Here is a 15,542-nt window from a genome sequence, read left to right on the forward strand (position 1 = left end):
GCTGATTTCTATTAGCTTGAGTAAATCAAAACAAGAGAGAGATATTAACTCCTTGAGATATTTTTACCTAGATTGAGTCTGACTGTCTAGTTGATTCTCTAGAAAGTATTTCGGAGTTAGTCCATACAGATTGCTAAGAGAAATATTGGGTGGTGTTGTTAGACCCCCGCTTTTTCAATTGGTATCATAGCAGGCAAACACCTTCAAGACCTTACAAGTCTGTGTTTGTAGCAATCTGAGTCTGAGGACAGAATCTTTTACGCATACCAAACTGCCTCCTAAAGCTTTCAACTATGTCAAGTGTCTCGGAAATACCTCAAAGGATTATTCCTTAGTTGATTCTTCCAAATCCCGAGGTAGGAAGACTGTCTCATCTTGTGTTGACCACTCTTCCTCCAATGAGACATTGGACACAATGACAAAAGCTGAAATGGAGCTCACCAGAATTTCAAGAAATTCTACTGAGTTTGTTGATCTTCAGAATCATGATCAACTCATCGATGAATTTGAAAAGTCTATTGATCGAGAACGTGTACTCTATAACATCATAGAGTCATTCTCTAAGGATATTGAGAAACTTCTTCAAGAAAATAATCTACAACGTGAAAAGATTTGTGATCTTGAAAAGATTATTAAAGAAGGCTCAATTAGAGAAAAATGTTTGATCAAGACGCATTCATCTGATCTTGACAGATTTCGTGTTGAGAAAGAGAAGCTAGAAGCATCACTCTCACTAGCCCATGAACAGTGTATGACCTTGGAAAAGGAAAACTCTATCTTAAGGAAAAATTCTTTTGTTCCAACTGTTCCTCTTGACATACAGTACATAATGAAATATCCTCCAAAAGAAGATTGTGTCGAGAAAAGTTTATATAACTTACAATCTTCTCACAGGGCCGAAAAATTAAAACAGATGCCAACTGATGCGTCTTCTCCACGAACCTGTACTTTCTGTGGAAAAGGAAATCACTATGCTATCCGTTGTTTTGCCAGGAAGAAACAAATTTCTAAACTTCACAATTTGCTTCTTTCCACTGTCAATGGAGTAAATAGTCAAACGACTAATGCAGTGAACCTCTTGCTCACAGGAAACCAGACATCTTATAAAAATGATCTCTTTCCTAGAAATCATTACAGGACTTTGGTGTATTCCAGTGGTATAAATTCTTGTGATACTAATAAAAGCATGTCCTATGCTTATAAGAGCAACTCTGGTAAATCTAAGTCTAGAGTATGGAGACCCATTTCGGGAAATCCCCTAGAACCAATCTCTAGAGGTCCTAGACTTTGTAATCAGAAAGGTTCTTCTCCTGTGCTTCCAGGGAGGGATGTGAAATATTTCCCTAAATTTGGAAACTGTCAAGGGAAGACAAGAAATGCTGAGATCAGATATCCTGGTGGAAATCACAACTATTCTCTCAGAACCTATGGTGAGACTATGTCTCCCTCTGCTACCTAGTAGCAGAAAGTTCCATTCTTGTATCTAACTTGAGCGATACAAGGATGATGCTTGATAGATGATCAAGTATTTAGATGACTTTCATCAGTTTGTATGTTGATATCTTATGTAAGTTTCTAGTATTTCTTTTTTTCATCACTGTGATCTCTTGGGGATGAAGACTTCTTGAAAACAACACAATGTGCAATGTTCCTGGTTGGGTCCATTTATTTTGGCATTGGCTTTGTCCACGAGCGTTCGTATCTCCTCAAGGAACTCTAGGGTTTCTATCTAGGGTGTACACGTGTACATATATATATCTTATGTATGCGTTTATTATTCTTCAGAAAGGAACTCGATGGAAACTGTTCTCAAAGAAGAAGTTAACCCTGTTGTAGAGGATGACCTCAAAGGAAGTGATTCTGGTCAAGAGTTTATTCTAAAGAAGATGCTTGAAAGGAAAGAGTACAACTCTTGGATTGGTGAATCTGTCAAGGATTTAATTCTCGTTCATAATGAAGTAAAGAACGAGCTTACTAACCTTCAATTGCAGATAAACCAGCTTATTGATGGACAGGCAAAGATCCTTGGTACTTAGAATATCTTGATCAGGAATCAGAAGAAAGTTATTATTGACTGCGCTAAGGCTCGACATTTTGCTCGATTGTTGATCGAAAAACTAACGTTATAACTCATGAACATGGTGTCTCTACGGTCAACAAGATCAAGGGATCAGTGATTCCTATTTCGATGGATCATTCCAAAGGTATGAGATCATCAAGGAAAACTGAGGTTACTTTTGTTGCCTAGCATGTCTTCTTTTCGGTTTAGTTGGAAGAATAACTAGTGCTTGAATAAAAATGATTGTGACTACACATAGCTATTATTTTTTCATCTTCTTGGAAGAACCCAGTCCGCGAACCGGTAATTTCTCATCCCGAGAATTTCTGCTGGAGTTTGTAAACTCTGCCCGGTAACTTAAGTCCGCGAACCAAATCTTCGAACTTAAGAAGGTTATATATCTGAAGATGATTTCTGAACTTAAACTTAAAAAGACTAAGGAATGAAGTTTGCAAACCGTGGCTATAAAAGTTCATGAACTGATTCGAGTGAATCAAATCATCTTTGCTTCAATTGTGTCTTGTGTAGTTACATAAGAATTCTTTGCAATTGAAAAACTCTCTAACTAGTTCATTTGAGTCATGTGAACTAGTTATGGTGAAGAAGAACATGGTTCATATGAAATGCTCATATGGCTAACCTTTTGGTTAAAAATTATTGAACCAACAAGTGCATACGTTTGGGTACGGTTAACAAACCTAGAAGCGTGCATTTCAATTGTGTGTAACAAGCTAAGTTTTCGATCTAACGGTTGAGAAATATTAGCTTGAATCTAAATCAGGTTCTCATCTAACGGTGGATATTAATTTCTTTGTTACCAAGGTAACTTAATGGAAAACCCTGATTTGAAAGACTATATAAGGGGACATCTAGCATCAATGCAAAACTAATCCGCACACCTTACGTGTGATACTAGTTTGCGTGCTAGAGTCATTTCTCCTTTAACCTTTGGTTTTCTTCTTCTAAAACCAGGTTAACAACTTAAAGACTTCATTGGGATTGTGAAGCCAGACCGATACTACTTTATCGTAGTTGTGTGATCTGATCTTGCATCTTCTGTCGTACGAGTACAATCATATTGATTGGCTTGAGAATGATATCTCCAATAGACAAGATATAAAAAGTAATCATAAACATCTTCGTCTCATCGTTTGTGATTCCGCAACATCTTGTTTCGCTACCATACGATTAAGATTGTTGTGAGGTGATTGATAACTCTAGGTTGTTCTTCGGGAATATAAGACCGGATTATCTATTGGTTCCTGTTCACCTTGATTACTATCAAAAGACGGAACAAAACCTTTTAGGGTTTATCTCTGGGAGACAGATTAATACTTCAATAGACTTGTCTGTGTGAGACAGATTTGTTTGTCATCAAGTCTTCGACTTTGGGTAGTAGCAACTCTTAGTTGTGGGTGAGATAAGCTAAGGGAATCAAGTGCGCAGTATCCTGCTGGGATCAGAGGCGTAGGGAGTACAACTGTACCTTGGATCAGTGGGAGACTGATTGGGGTTCAACTACAGTCCTTTCCGAAGTTAGCTTGGAGTAGGCTAGTGTCTGTAGCGGCTTAATACAGTGTGTGTTCAATCTGGACTAGGTCCCGGGGTTTTTCTGCATTTGCGGTTTCCTCGTTAACAAAATTTCTGGTGTCTGTGTTATTTCAATTTCCACATTATATTGTTTTATCTTTATAATTGAAATAATATAGGTTGTGCGTTAGATCATCAATTAGAGTAACCCAACCTTTGGTTGTTGATTGTCATTGATTGATCCTCGGATATTGGTCTTTGGTACCATCCGAGTTATTTCTTGTATTTGATTAGGACTCGCTGATTTCTATTAGCTTGAGTAAATCAAAACAAGAGAGAGATATTAACTCCTTGAGATATTTTTACCTAGATTGAGTCTGACTGTCTAGTTGATTCTCTAGAAAGTATTTCGGAGTTAGTTCATACAGATTGCTAAGCGAAATATGGGGTGGTGTTGTTAGACCCCCGCTTTTTCATGAGTGACCATAGGTCTAGAAAATAATAATCTCTGAACAGTCTTTAAGGGACTCTGGTGTGCGTTACAGATGCCATGAGAAAGTCTCCCAAAAAGGTTTTCCATAGGAATAGATTTTTGAGGATCGGAAAAACACAAACTTATAAGGTTTAAGGTGTTTACTTGCTCTGATACCAATTGAAAATGCGGGGGGTCTAACAACCACACCCACTATTTGATTAGAAATCTGTATGGACTAACTCCAATATACATTCTAGAGAATCAACTAGACAGTCAGACTCAATCTAGAGAAAAGTATATCGAGGAGTTAATATCTCTCTCTTGATTTGATTTTACTCAAGCAAATAGAAATCTACAAGTCTTTATCAAATACAAGGATAATAAACTTGGATGGTACCAAAGACCAATATCCAAGGATCAATCAATTTCCAATCAACAAACAAAGGTTGGATTTCACAATTGATCGATACAAACGCACAACCTGTGATATTTCAATTATATAACAAAATATAATGCGGAATAAAAATAACACAGACACCAAAAATTTTGTTAACGAGGAAACCACAAATGCAGAAAAACCCCGGGACCTAGTCCAGATTAAACACCACATTGTATTAAGCCGCTACAGACTCTAGCCTACTACAAACTAACTTCGGTCTGGACTGTAGTTGAACCCTAATCAATCTCACACTGATTCAAGGTACAGTTGCGCTCCTTACGTCTCTGATCCCAACAGGATATTACGCACTTGATTCCCTTAGATGATCTCACCCACAACCAAGAGTTGTTACGACCTAAAGTCGAAGAATTTAATAAATAAATGTGTATCACACAGAAAAGTCTACAAGGATAGATAGATCTGTCTTCCATAGATAAACCTAAAGGTTTTGTTCTGTCTTTTGATAAAAATCAAGGTGAACAAGAACCACTTGATAAACCGGACTTATATTCCCAAAGAACAGCCTAGTATTATCAATCACCTCACAATAATCTAAATCGTATGGTAGCGAAACTAGATATTGTGGAATCACAAACGATGAGATGAAGATGTTTGTGATTTCTTTTTATCTTTTCCTATCGGAGATATAATCTCAAGTCAATTATTCAGTTGAACTCGTACGATATAAAATGGCAAGATCGGATCACTCAACTACAAAAGAAGTAGTTTCGTCTGGCTTCAGAATCCCAATGAAGTCTTTCAGTCATTAATCGACAGGGTCTTGAGAAGAAACCTACGATTAAGGGAGAATCGACTCTAGCAAACCAACTAGTATCACACATGAGGTGTGGGGATTAGTTTTGCACAGTTGCTAGACGTCTCCTTATATAGTTTTCAAATCAGGGTTTGCAATCTAAGTTACCTTGGTAACAAAGCATTCAATAATCACCGTTAGATCAAAAACCTGATTTATCCAAGCTAATATCTTTCAACCGTTAGATCTAAACTTAGCTTGTCACACACAAATGAAATGTATTCATTTAGGTTTGAGTAAACGTACCTAAACGTGTACATTGGTTGGTTCACAAATGGTTGACCAATGGTTAGCCATATGAGTGCTTTCATATTAACCGTGTTCATCTTTCTCATAACTAGTTCAAATGACTCATAAGAACTAGTTCAAGAGTTGTTCAATTGCTTAGGTCTTTATACATAGACACAATTGAAACAAAATCGGTTTGATTCATTTGAATTAATTCATGAACAATATACCCACGGTTTGCAAAGATTGCATTTCTTATAATTTATTTTTTTAAGTCCATGAACTACCGATTTGAGAAATAACTAGCTTGGGTACGCGTACGGGTATGCGTACCTTAGCTACCGGATTTTGAGTTGGTTTTAGTTTCCAAACTCAGTAGACTTTTTCGGGTGAAAAAGTTCCGCCAGTACGCGTACCTAAGGTGACTGGTTTTTGAGTTCGTAAACTTCAAACTCAGCAGAATTTCACGCACGTGAATTTCCGCCAGTACGTGTACCCAACCTGTCTCCTTCACCACTACCGCATGCACACATATGCACGTACTTGGTTTCCGGCACATGGATTTATACGCTAATGTGCGAACACACTATATGCTTACATCCATAGGTGGTTACATATTCTCAACTTTACATTTCAATCGTTGAAACATTCTTCTATAATGTTATAACAGTCGTTAGACATAAAGAATCGACTATCGTCATCAAAGCTATTTTCAAGATTGAAACGTCATCATGACTTTGGTCATGGGTAAAGATGAAGATGGTTAAAGCAAAAGCTTACCAACACGTATTTCGATAAAAAGATAGGCGAGTAAACTCGGCTCGAAATAGCAAATGTGTATGTATGAAAACTATCATACTTATACGACTTTTGTATCAAGAGTAGGAGATAGAGTAGATAGAATTTTGAGTGACAAGATGAGTTCAAGTCTCCATATACCTTTTGGTCGGATGAAGTTCCACTGGTTCCTTGAGTAGTTCTTCGTCTTTGCAAGATAATCGCCATGGAGTCTGGAGCTCAACTATTCCTAACTATCCTAGACCGAGACTTAGTCATAAGTATACTAGAAATCAAGACATATAGTTTTGATCACTAATATTGACAAACATGCTTGAGATATCAATGCATGCGAGTTCGACCGAGCAATGCTCTAACACTAACACAAAGAGATAAATCCTCTTCTTGAGTATACTTAGGACCATGAACTCTAGTAAGCATTTTTTTTTGGGGAATTTTTTCCGAAGGTTTTAAAGATTGAAAATGGAATAGAACGTGTGATTTTAGAGTTGAAATTGGTTGAATTTATAGGTAGTGAAATGAGAGTCTTTGGATGAACTAGCTATTGTCGGCTTTGTCTGAGACGAGCATCGTCTTTAGTTGAGCCACGTCTTGGCCTAGCTTAGGCTGACTTTCTCAAGTTGAGAAACTTTTCCTAGGTTGAGTCGTTCGGCTCAACTTGGGACTCGATGGGAAAACCCTAATATTTGAGGGTTTTCCCACCTTGGGTGCTTGTTTTCCATTCCCACTGCGGGTGCAAAAAGGCTAATTATCCAGTTTGCTTGTTTTACTATACTTTCTTTAAGGAAAATTCTTATGGAATAGGAAAATCTTAGCTACCACAATGGATAAACAAACTTGAAAAATGGATGGACCAACGGGAAAAATTATTGGTGTGCCTATTGCAGCCAAAATAGAGTTGCGCGCTTCCTTTTCAGGCGCGGTCTAAGTCCAGACGTTGGCGTCTGAGTACTAGTTGTCCAGTCAACATTCCTCCGCTCAATGGAACCATCCAACGACTCTCTTTGAATTTCCTTTAAATACTCATTTCTCACATCAAATCAAATTACACCTCCTTCAAACCTCAAATATTACACAAAACTATTTGGAGCACAAACACTGTGTGCAAATTTCTAACACGGTATTTATGAAAGGTTCTGCAGTGACACCAGTTACCTAAGTAATCGTGTTATATGTGACCTTCAATCTTGTTTTGAGGCAATTAACAAAGAACTAAGTGAATTCATAACTTTAACCATGCGAGTAAATCGATTAGAATGAGGGGACAAACTGATGCTGAGTTGTAAGATTATATGTTGAGTAATGGCAAAGATGAAAAAGGGTGGTTCCGTAATGAAAGGTGTTTTGAAATCCTTAAGGTGTTTAAAAAATTCAACCCCTTTTTGTTGGATGTTATTCCACCAAGTACATCTCAATGAAGATGTCAATTGAGTGGTTAATTACAAGTCTTTTAAATGGTCAATTGAGTTAGTAAATTGAATGGTTTTTAACTAGAAGTAAAAGTAATGCTTAATCTAAAACATATGCAATTTGAGTTCAACTGAAAGTAGTATTTTTCGTTAATTAGAAGTATTTTTACATTATTAGTAGAAATATAAGTTACAAGTCTTCCAATGTCATTCACATTGCCATCTTTACCTTGATTCTATTCTCCAAGACCCGGAGTAATCCACTTGCTAACAAATTTGTGAATTGACTTATATATATATGTATTATTAAAAAGCAGAAGTGGGTGGTTGTAAACAAGAAGTGTTGGTTGGTATAAATGTAGAAGAGGTTTCTTGTGGTGCAGCGAAATGATAAGCTTCATTCTGGTTCCATGTCAGAAATGATGCAAAAAAGTGTCTCTGATCTGGTTGAAATACTTTATGTTGGGAAGTAGGCACGGTTTATGACACTTGTGTATCTCCCATATTCTCGTGTTATGATGAATTGCTCCTAAAAAGTACTGCCAAAATTTTCACGACTATTAGGATTTACAGATGGACTCAGTCCAGACATGGTATCCGCTTTGCAAGTGCCAAGCCGCCATTTGTCGATTTATCTAGTACGAATTGTTAAGATCGGACTTCAATTGATCTTCATGAGCATCCACATTGAAATAAGGATAAGTATATTCCATAGCTGTCGGAACTATTTGGATCGTGGTTGGATCTCTTTGTGGAGTTATACTTGGAAACTCCCAATGTATTTCAGGCATATTTGATGAACATGATGAAGAAATTTTGTATGTAGGGTAGGACATAAAGCATGGTACTTCTGGAGGCGTCTGGATAGGAACAATTTTACTTCTCACGACCCATACGACCCAACGCCGGGAAATCTAACCCATAGATGTACATATTGTGAACACCAATTGCCGGTTACGCAATTCTCTAGTAACATTTGAGATATTGTGTTTCAGTAATATTCATTCGAACGTTTAATTCAAACCTCTCCCATTGTATCTGTCACAACCTTTCAAAATATGATACCGAGACTTGGTCTGTCTTGGGAGGTTAATTGCCTTTGAAAGAGTACTCTCTAACTGGAAAAGTAGTCTTTCTCCTAAATACCAAACACCTTTATTCATTTTCGAGGTGAAAAAGTAACTATTTGGAGTGAGTAATCTAAAATAGCTTGTACCCGAGGATCTGCAAACTCAGTAAACCTGTAGTCAGGATGAACAACAACATTTTGGGTGCTCCTTGTCATTTGTTGATATCTTTGAACATAAGCGGAAAGTATTCCATCATCACCAATATCTTTAGCCCAGTTATTCTTGTAATACATGTTCATTATTTGAACTGTTGAGATGTTATCTTTAAAAGCTGGTTTACCAACACAGAAGTAGATATTACCACCAATAATGGAAATAGATTCATAATTTAGTATTTTAACCATGTTTTTGTTCAGAAAAATACTCAATTTAAAAAACCAGAATTTAGATATTTACCTATATGATGCCCCATAAACTAATAAAGTTGGTTACACCTATGGATGCTGCATCCAGGATGTGGTACACTTTTGCTAAAATTGCATACCCCAAATCATGATATGGTGCACCATGAAGATCTTGCAACGCTTCAAGCCAACCAACGTGAGAGACACTGGTAGAGTTAGGAAAGAACATTTGACCCAATAACCATAACAAACACTCTTTAGAGTTCATCGTATACAACTTCATTGGTTGAGTTTTTCTTGGATAGTAGGAAAGAGTCCAATGCTGAACCATGTATTCCACCTCCTTTCAAATCTTTATGATCTTCTTGCATATGTGATGCCAAAAACAACGAAAGAATCTTCTTTTTTTTTATCTTTTATTTGACATCTATTCATTTTGGTTGAATGGTACGGGGTAATAAAAATCAAGGGGGGTAATTCCTATAACAAGAATGATATCATTTAGTTAATTATTTTGGTCTAATCAACATTTTTCTAAAAATAAATATTAAATTTAGTTTAATAAGCTTACCAATTTGAAAGTCCATGAAATAAAATGTGCGCCTCGTAGGCCACCACCTGTTAAAGCACTGCTCGGTTGAACCCGACAACCGTTGGTATGTAAAGGTTGGTTGTCATATTTTAGTATCAAAACTCATAAGTCGCTTAATTCGATTACTACAGTCAATTTCGTTAGGTTGAACTATGAAGTTTAGAAATGTTGAGACATACAAGTATTAACCTGAAGACCTGAAGAATCCGAAGACGTATCGACATTAACGAACACATCATCCTTCCACCTGAGGTTAGTAATACAAGACTTGAGTTGTTTTCATTTCTATATCGTAGTCTTTCAAGTTGTTTCTGATTGAAAACATAACACACGAAGTTATATACATGAAACTCTAGTATTAGAGATTTGATCATATTATTATGATCGAAGTGTCAAGGAAGAATATATAAATAGTTATGAATGTTTTATATTGGTATATTATATCAAGAAGTATAATGCTTATCTTTTGAACTTCGTAATTGCAACATCAACATAATCTGTGTAACTCGTTACTAGATTGCATTGTGAATATAGGTTTAATTTCAGGCCTAGAAAACTATGTTTAATTACATGAGTTTAAGAAAGTATACTTACGAACTTGTTTTGTAGTTTTAAAAAATCAATAGGATTGAAGGTTCGGTTTTCATTGGAGATCTAAGGTAGGACCGATCCTAACTTATATATGGAATCGAGGTAGAACTGATCCTAACATATGTTGGGAATAAACGTAAAACCGAACCCTACATATACTGGGAGTCAAGGTAGAACCGATCCTAACCTATGTCGGGAGTCAAGGTAGAACCGATCCGGTCCCAATAGGCAAAACCGATTTCCTTAGTCACTTACACTTTAGGGTTTGTGTGATTTGGAAATTGGGTTTGCAAAATTGAAAAGTTCAAGATGTTGACAAAATGAGTAATTTAAACATGTGCTGGAATATTATTTGCTAATAGTTCAAAGATCCCAAACCGAAATGTTTCAGTTGCTTTTGAGATTTTCGAATATATATTTTTTTGTTTTACCATCAAACAAAACATATCTCTGGGGGAGGGGGATTTAGGTTATACAGTTGGATATTGGTTGGAATTAGACATACCGAATTTAGGTGCTTTATTGCATATCTTGAGAATATTTTCGGTTATGGAAATTCCTTGGTGTACAAACTACCTTGGTCTATGAATAATAAAGTTTGTTCTTCTAACAGACAGGCACTTCGTTTCGTAGTCACTGATGTAGCCGATTAATAGTATTAATTGAAATACTATCTTGGAGAAGAGAGTAACCTAATTAGGTGAAATATCTTACATCTGCTAGTTTAAAGACTTCTCTAGGATCAAGAATCGTCTACTAGTACCGTTAGTGGAAGGTAGAGTTTGAATTGCTATTTTAGTTTTCGATTATTGATTTGATTGATTAACGATTGTTAACTCTTGATTGCACCTAGTTTGATTATTCTTGAGAGCCTCTTCTGACATAAGTTCACTCAAACTAGATCAAGAGATTAACGGTAGTTCGTATTTGATTATAGATCTGTTGTTCACTTGTGATCATTCATCGTTAACAGACTCCGTTCTATGCGTGATCGATCATAAGTTAGAACCAAGTTTGTTATTTTGCAGGTACAGAAGACTATTGAAGATTTGAAAATAATAAGATTGTCTTATTGGTTTCGTATCTTTGTGATTTGTTTAGTGCACAAACTTGATCGGTCGGTATCCGACTAGATATTTTCATCTTTGATAATGCGATTGATTGAATAGTCGTATTTAGACCGACAAGTTATCATTTGGTGGTAGTCTTCAGTATCTGAATATGGTAGTTATGTTTGACTTGATCTGGTTAACTTGTTAATCTAGATCTTGGAAGACCTAACCCGACTAAGGGGTTTAATTAATTTTAAACATAAGAGGCTTTTTCAAAGCTCAACTATAATATCCCTGATTAATTTCTTGAGATAAGAAGAGTGGTTACCAAATAGATTAGTCATTTACTTTTTAGAAGACGATCTAAAGGGTTGAGTGCTTAAAGTCTTCAGAGAAACTGAAGTAACTTAAGATAGTGGACTATATCTTAAGATTCACGTACGTTGGCCAGATTGTTTGTAGGAGCAGGGATACTGAGGATACTAGGTAACTAGGGGTAGTTTACTTGGTATTAACTATACGAAGTTGGTAGTGGTATTTGTATAGCGGCTTAATTCTGAGAGTATTCAAAACTGGACTAGGTCCCGGAGTTTTTCTGCATTTGCGATTTCCTCATTAACAAAATTTTGTTGTGTCTTTACTTTTACTTTTCGAAATCTTATTGTTTTAGTTATAATTAAAAGTAAATACATTGTACGTTAATCCCAAACACTTGGGTTGATTCCTATAGTTAGGTTCGGTTTCGAACTAGTAGATATACCAAATGAATACCGTGTGTGGTTGCTATCTTCTTAACAATCTCTGTCTATATTAGATCATGCAAGGTATCAGACTTATAGGGTTATATCGAAAATATTTTTGTGTACTTGGTACCGTCGTCATTTCAATTGGTATCAGAGCGAGCAAATACGAAAAGATATAACAATCTGTGTTCGGTGTTATCCAACCTATAAGACTTGAATATAAAGTGGTTGTTGAGGAACCTGAGAATGATCCAATTAACGTGGAACAAGATGTCAAGGGTTTTGAATTAAAACTTGATAAAGATATCCCATCTACACCAATATACGTGAATCTACTAAACAGGACACTCTTGTTAGTGATGTAGAAACCGTTAAGCAATACATAGTAACCGTTAAAGATTAGGTATTGCAATCATCTCCAAGGTAAAACTTAACTAAATAACTTTAATAATTACAAGATGATAATATTTGAAGTAGCTAATGTAAACACATAAATAGGCTACTCCAAAAAGCTAGTATTCCTCCTTAAAATAATAAGTATACAATTTCTACAAGGAGTTAACAAAAAAAAAACAAAAAAAAAAAGTTAATCAGTTGTCGTTGGAAACATCATTGATTTTGTGGCCTTTGAGTTTGTATTCAACATCATCCACGAACCCTGCAGAGAAAATCTCTTCATAGAGGAGATCATTGACATGAGATTTCATGAGAACAAGGTCAGAAGAAACCTTTTTAAACTCAATTCTTAACATGTCTTGACCCTTCAGGGCTTCAACAAGTTGAATCTTTGCTTCCTAAAATTGTTTTAGAAAATCATAAACAACATTAGCATAAATCTTCTCTTCTTTCTCTACATCTTGATGATCATAACCAAAGTAACAATTCACTTCATCATGATCTTCAGTAGTATTATAAAAACGATGTGCGCATAGATAATGTAGTACTTTTCCAAGATATGACCAGCTCACTTTATCATATGCCTTGGACATATCCACCTTAAGAGAGAAAAAAAACTCTTGAAAATCTTGCTTCTTCATTGAGTATAGTAACCCTTTTGCAATCAAAATATTTTCAAGGATCAATCTTTCAGAAAAAATGCATTCTGGGACCGAGAGATGAATTGTTGCAAGTGATGTTTCAACCTTTGAGACCAATTTCGCCACCACTTTATGAAGAACATCACTCAACAATATTAGCATGTTATCTTCTACATACATTGATTTTTACTTTTTTTGGTATCGGAAAAATATTTGTGTGATTCAGTGAGCCATGAATACATCCAGTTATGAAAATATTTTGAATAATCTTTGTTACATAAACACCAACAATACTCCAAGTCTTCTTATTGAAAAAAAAAAGAAAAAAGAAAAAAAAACTGGATATCCATCAGAACCATGGCTACCCATTAATTTCATTTTCGAAATTATAATCCATATTTCCTCTTTGTAGGAATTCTACTTGCAGTTCCCTATATGGCGTATAATACTCAGAAGTAAGATAATCTCAACTCGTTTGTTCATAATCAGGTTGTGTGAAAATTCTTTCGAAATGTTGCATAAGAGTTGGTGTTATTTTTTCTTGGCAATTGCACCAATTTTGATCTTCTTTATTAAGATATTCAATTCTATTTTTTTTTCTCAATTGAAAGATGCCTTGTATTTTTTTCACTATTGTTTGCCCAATTAATCTTTAACTTCTACTCCCACTGAGATGCATTTATTGCAACGTAGTCATGTAGTTGTGTCTTCACTTGTTTTTTCTTACACAAACAAAATGTAGTAGGCCTTACAAATTGAACATAAGGTAATTTAAGTCAAAATTTCTTTTTTTTCTTTAACACAACCGATTCAATATGGTTTTATAGTAAGCTTCGGGCTTAAATTGGGAAAAGCTTCTAACAATGGGACGGCAAGTGTGAAGGCAGATAGAATAGTGATTGCTTGTTAGTCTTGGCAAGTAGGGGTGAGCATGGGCCGTTTTTTGTCTCATCCGCATCCAATCCAATTCATTGCGGATATTAAATTTGGCATCCGCATCCAATCCAACATTTAACGGATTTGCATCCAGTGGATGCACGTATGCCCAAAAAAGAATGTGAAATAACAAAATCAGAAGCCCCCTTGACCAATTTTTTTTAATGGCAAATCTGCCCTTTTAGGATTAGTGTTAATACTAATGATTAGTTAAAATAATTCTGATTAGTGATTAATGATTAGTTTTAAGATTATTTAGTTATAAATTTGTGTAGATGAAAATTTTTGAGTAAGAAAAAAAAATTAGATTTTTTTGGAGAAGGAGAAGGGGAAAATGAGAAAAAAGCTTGTATTTGATTCAATGGATGAGGAGGGTACACTTCTATCTTATGTTTAATATCGCTTTTGTAGCTTAAAATCATAAAAAGTTTGTGTTTTTTCACTAAGGTTCGGCGAGTCTGGAATATGTTCGGCTTAATATATCAGCCGAACCCACCTGGATATTGACAACTAATGAACAGTTCGGCGAGCTGAAAGTGTTATTATTATGAGCCGAACCCACTTTGTACCCCCTAGTTCGGCTTGTTTAAAAATGTCATAATGAGCCGAACCTAATCCTGTGTGATCTGAAAGAAAAGTTATGTGAGGTTTGGATTATATTGAGAAAATCGTAAGCACCGAACCTTTTGGTAGTACATGGTTCGGCTATTTATATAAGTATTATATAAGCCGAACCTGATCATTTATATTCCTGATAATTGTTGGGGTAAGAATTTTGTATTGGTTCGGCACATAATATGAATATCGTAATAGCCGAACCTCGTAAATGTGCTAGGTTCGGCACATATTATGATTATCGAATTTTCCGAACCCCCATGCATCTCTATCTATGACTAGGTTCGGCTTGAAATTTCATGAAATTTCATGCCGAACTGTTCATATACACTTACATGAAGCTTTTGTGAAGAACAGTTCGGCTAAAAATGCAACTCAATTTTGAGCCGAACCCAACACCGTAACCGTCCTTTAATCGATGAAAAACAGCAAATAGGAGATTGGGTTTGTAAAACTTAGTTTCTTATTCTCATTTCCGGAGTTGGAGATGCAGTTGGTTCAATTTCTAGTTCAATTGGTGGTTGATTTTCAGTTTCTACACCTTCATCCTCAATTGTTTCTTCTTCTTCAATTGATGGTTTAGAAGACGATTTGGTTTGCCTAGTCCCTTCTTTTCTTTGTACGAGTCATTCTGTGGTTGAATTTAATCGACGATCAATTTTTTACGAATCGAAAATTAATCATGATGATGAATTTTTTTCTTTCGTGGGAGGGGAAGAGTTCGGTTAGAGGAGGAGGAAGAAGAAGAGA

This window comes from Papaver somniferum, chromosome 1 (genome assembly GCF_003573695.1).
Source record: "Papaver somniferum cultivar HN1 chromosome 1, ASM357369v1, whole genome shotgun sequence".
Classification (NCBI taxonomy): domain Eukaryota; kingdom Viridiplantae; phylum Streptophyta; class Magnoliopsida; order Ranunculales; family Papaveraceae; genus Papaver; species Papaver somniferum.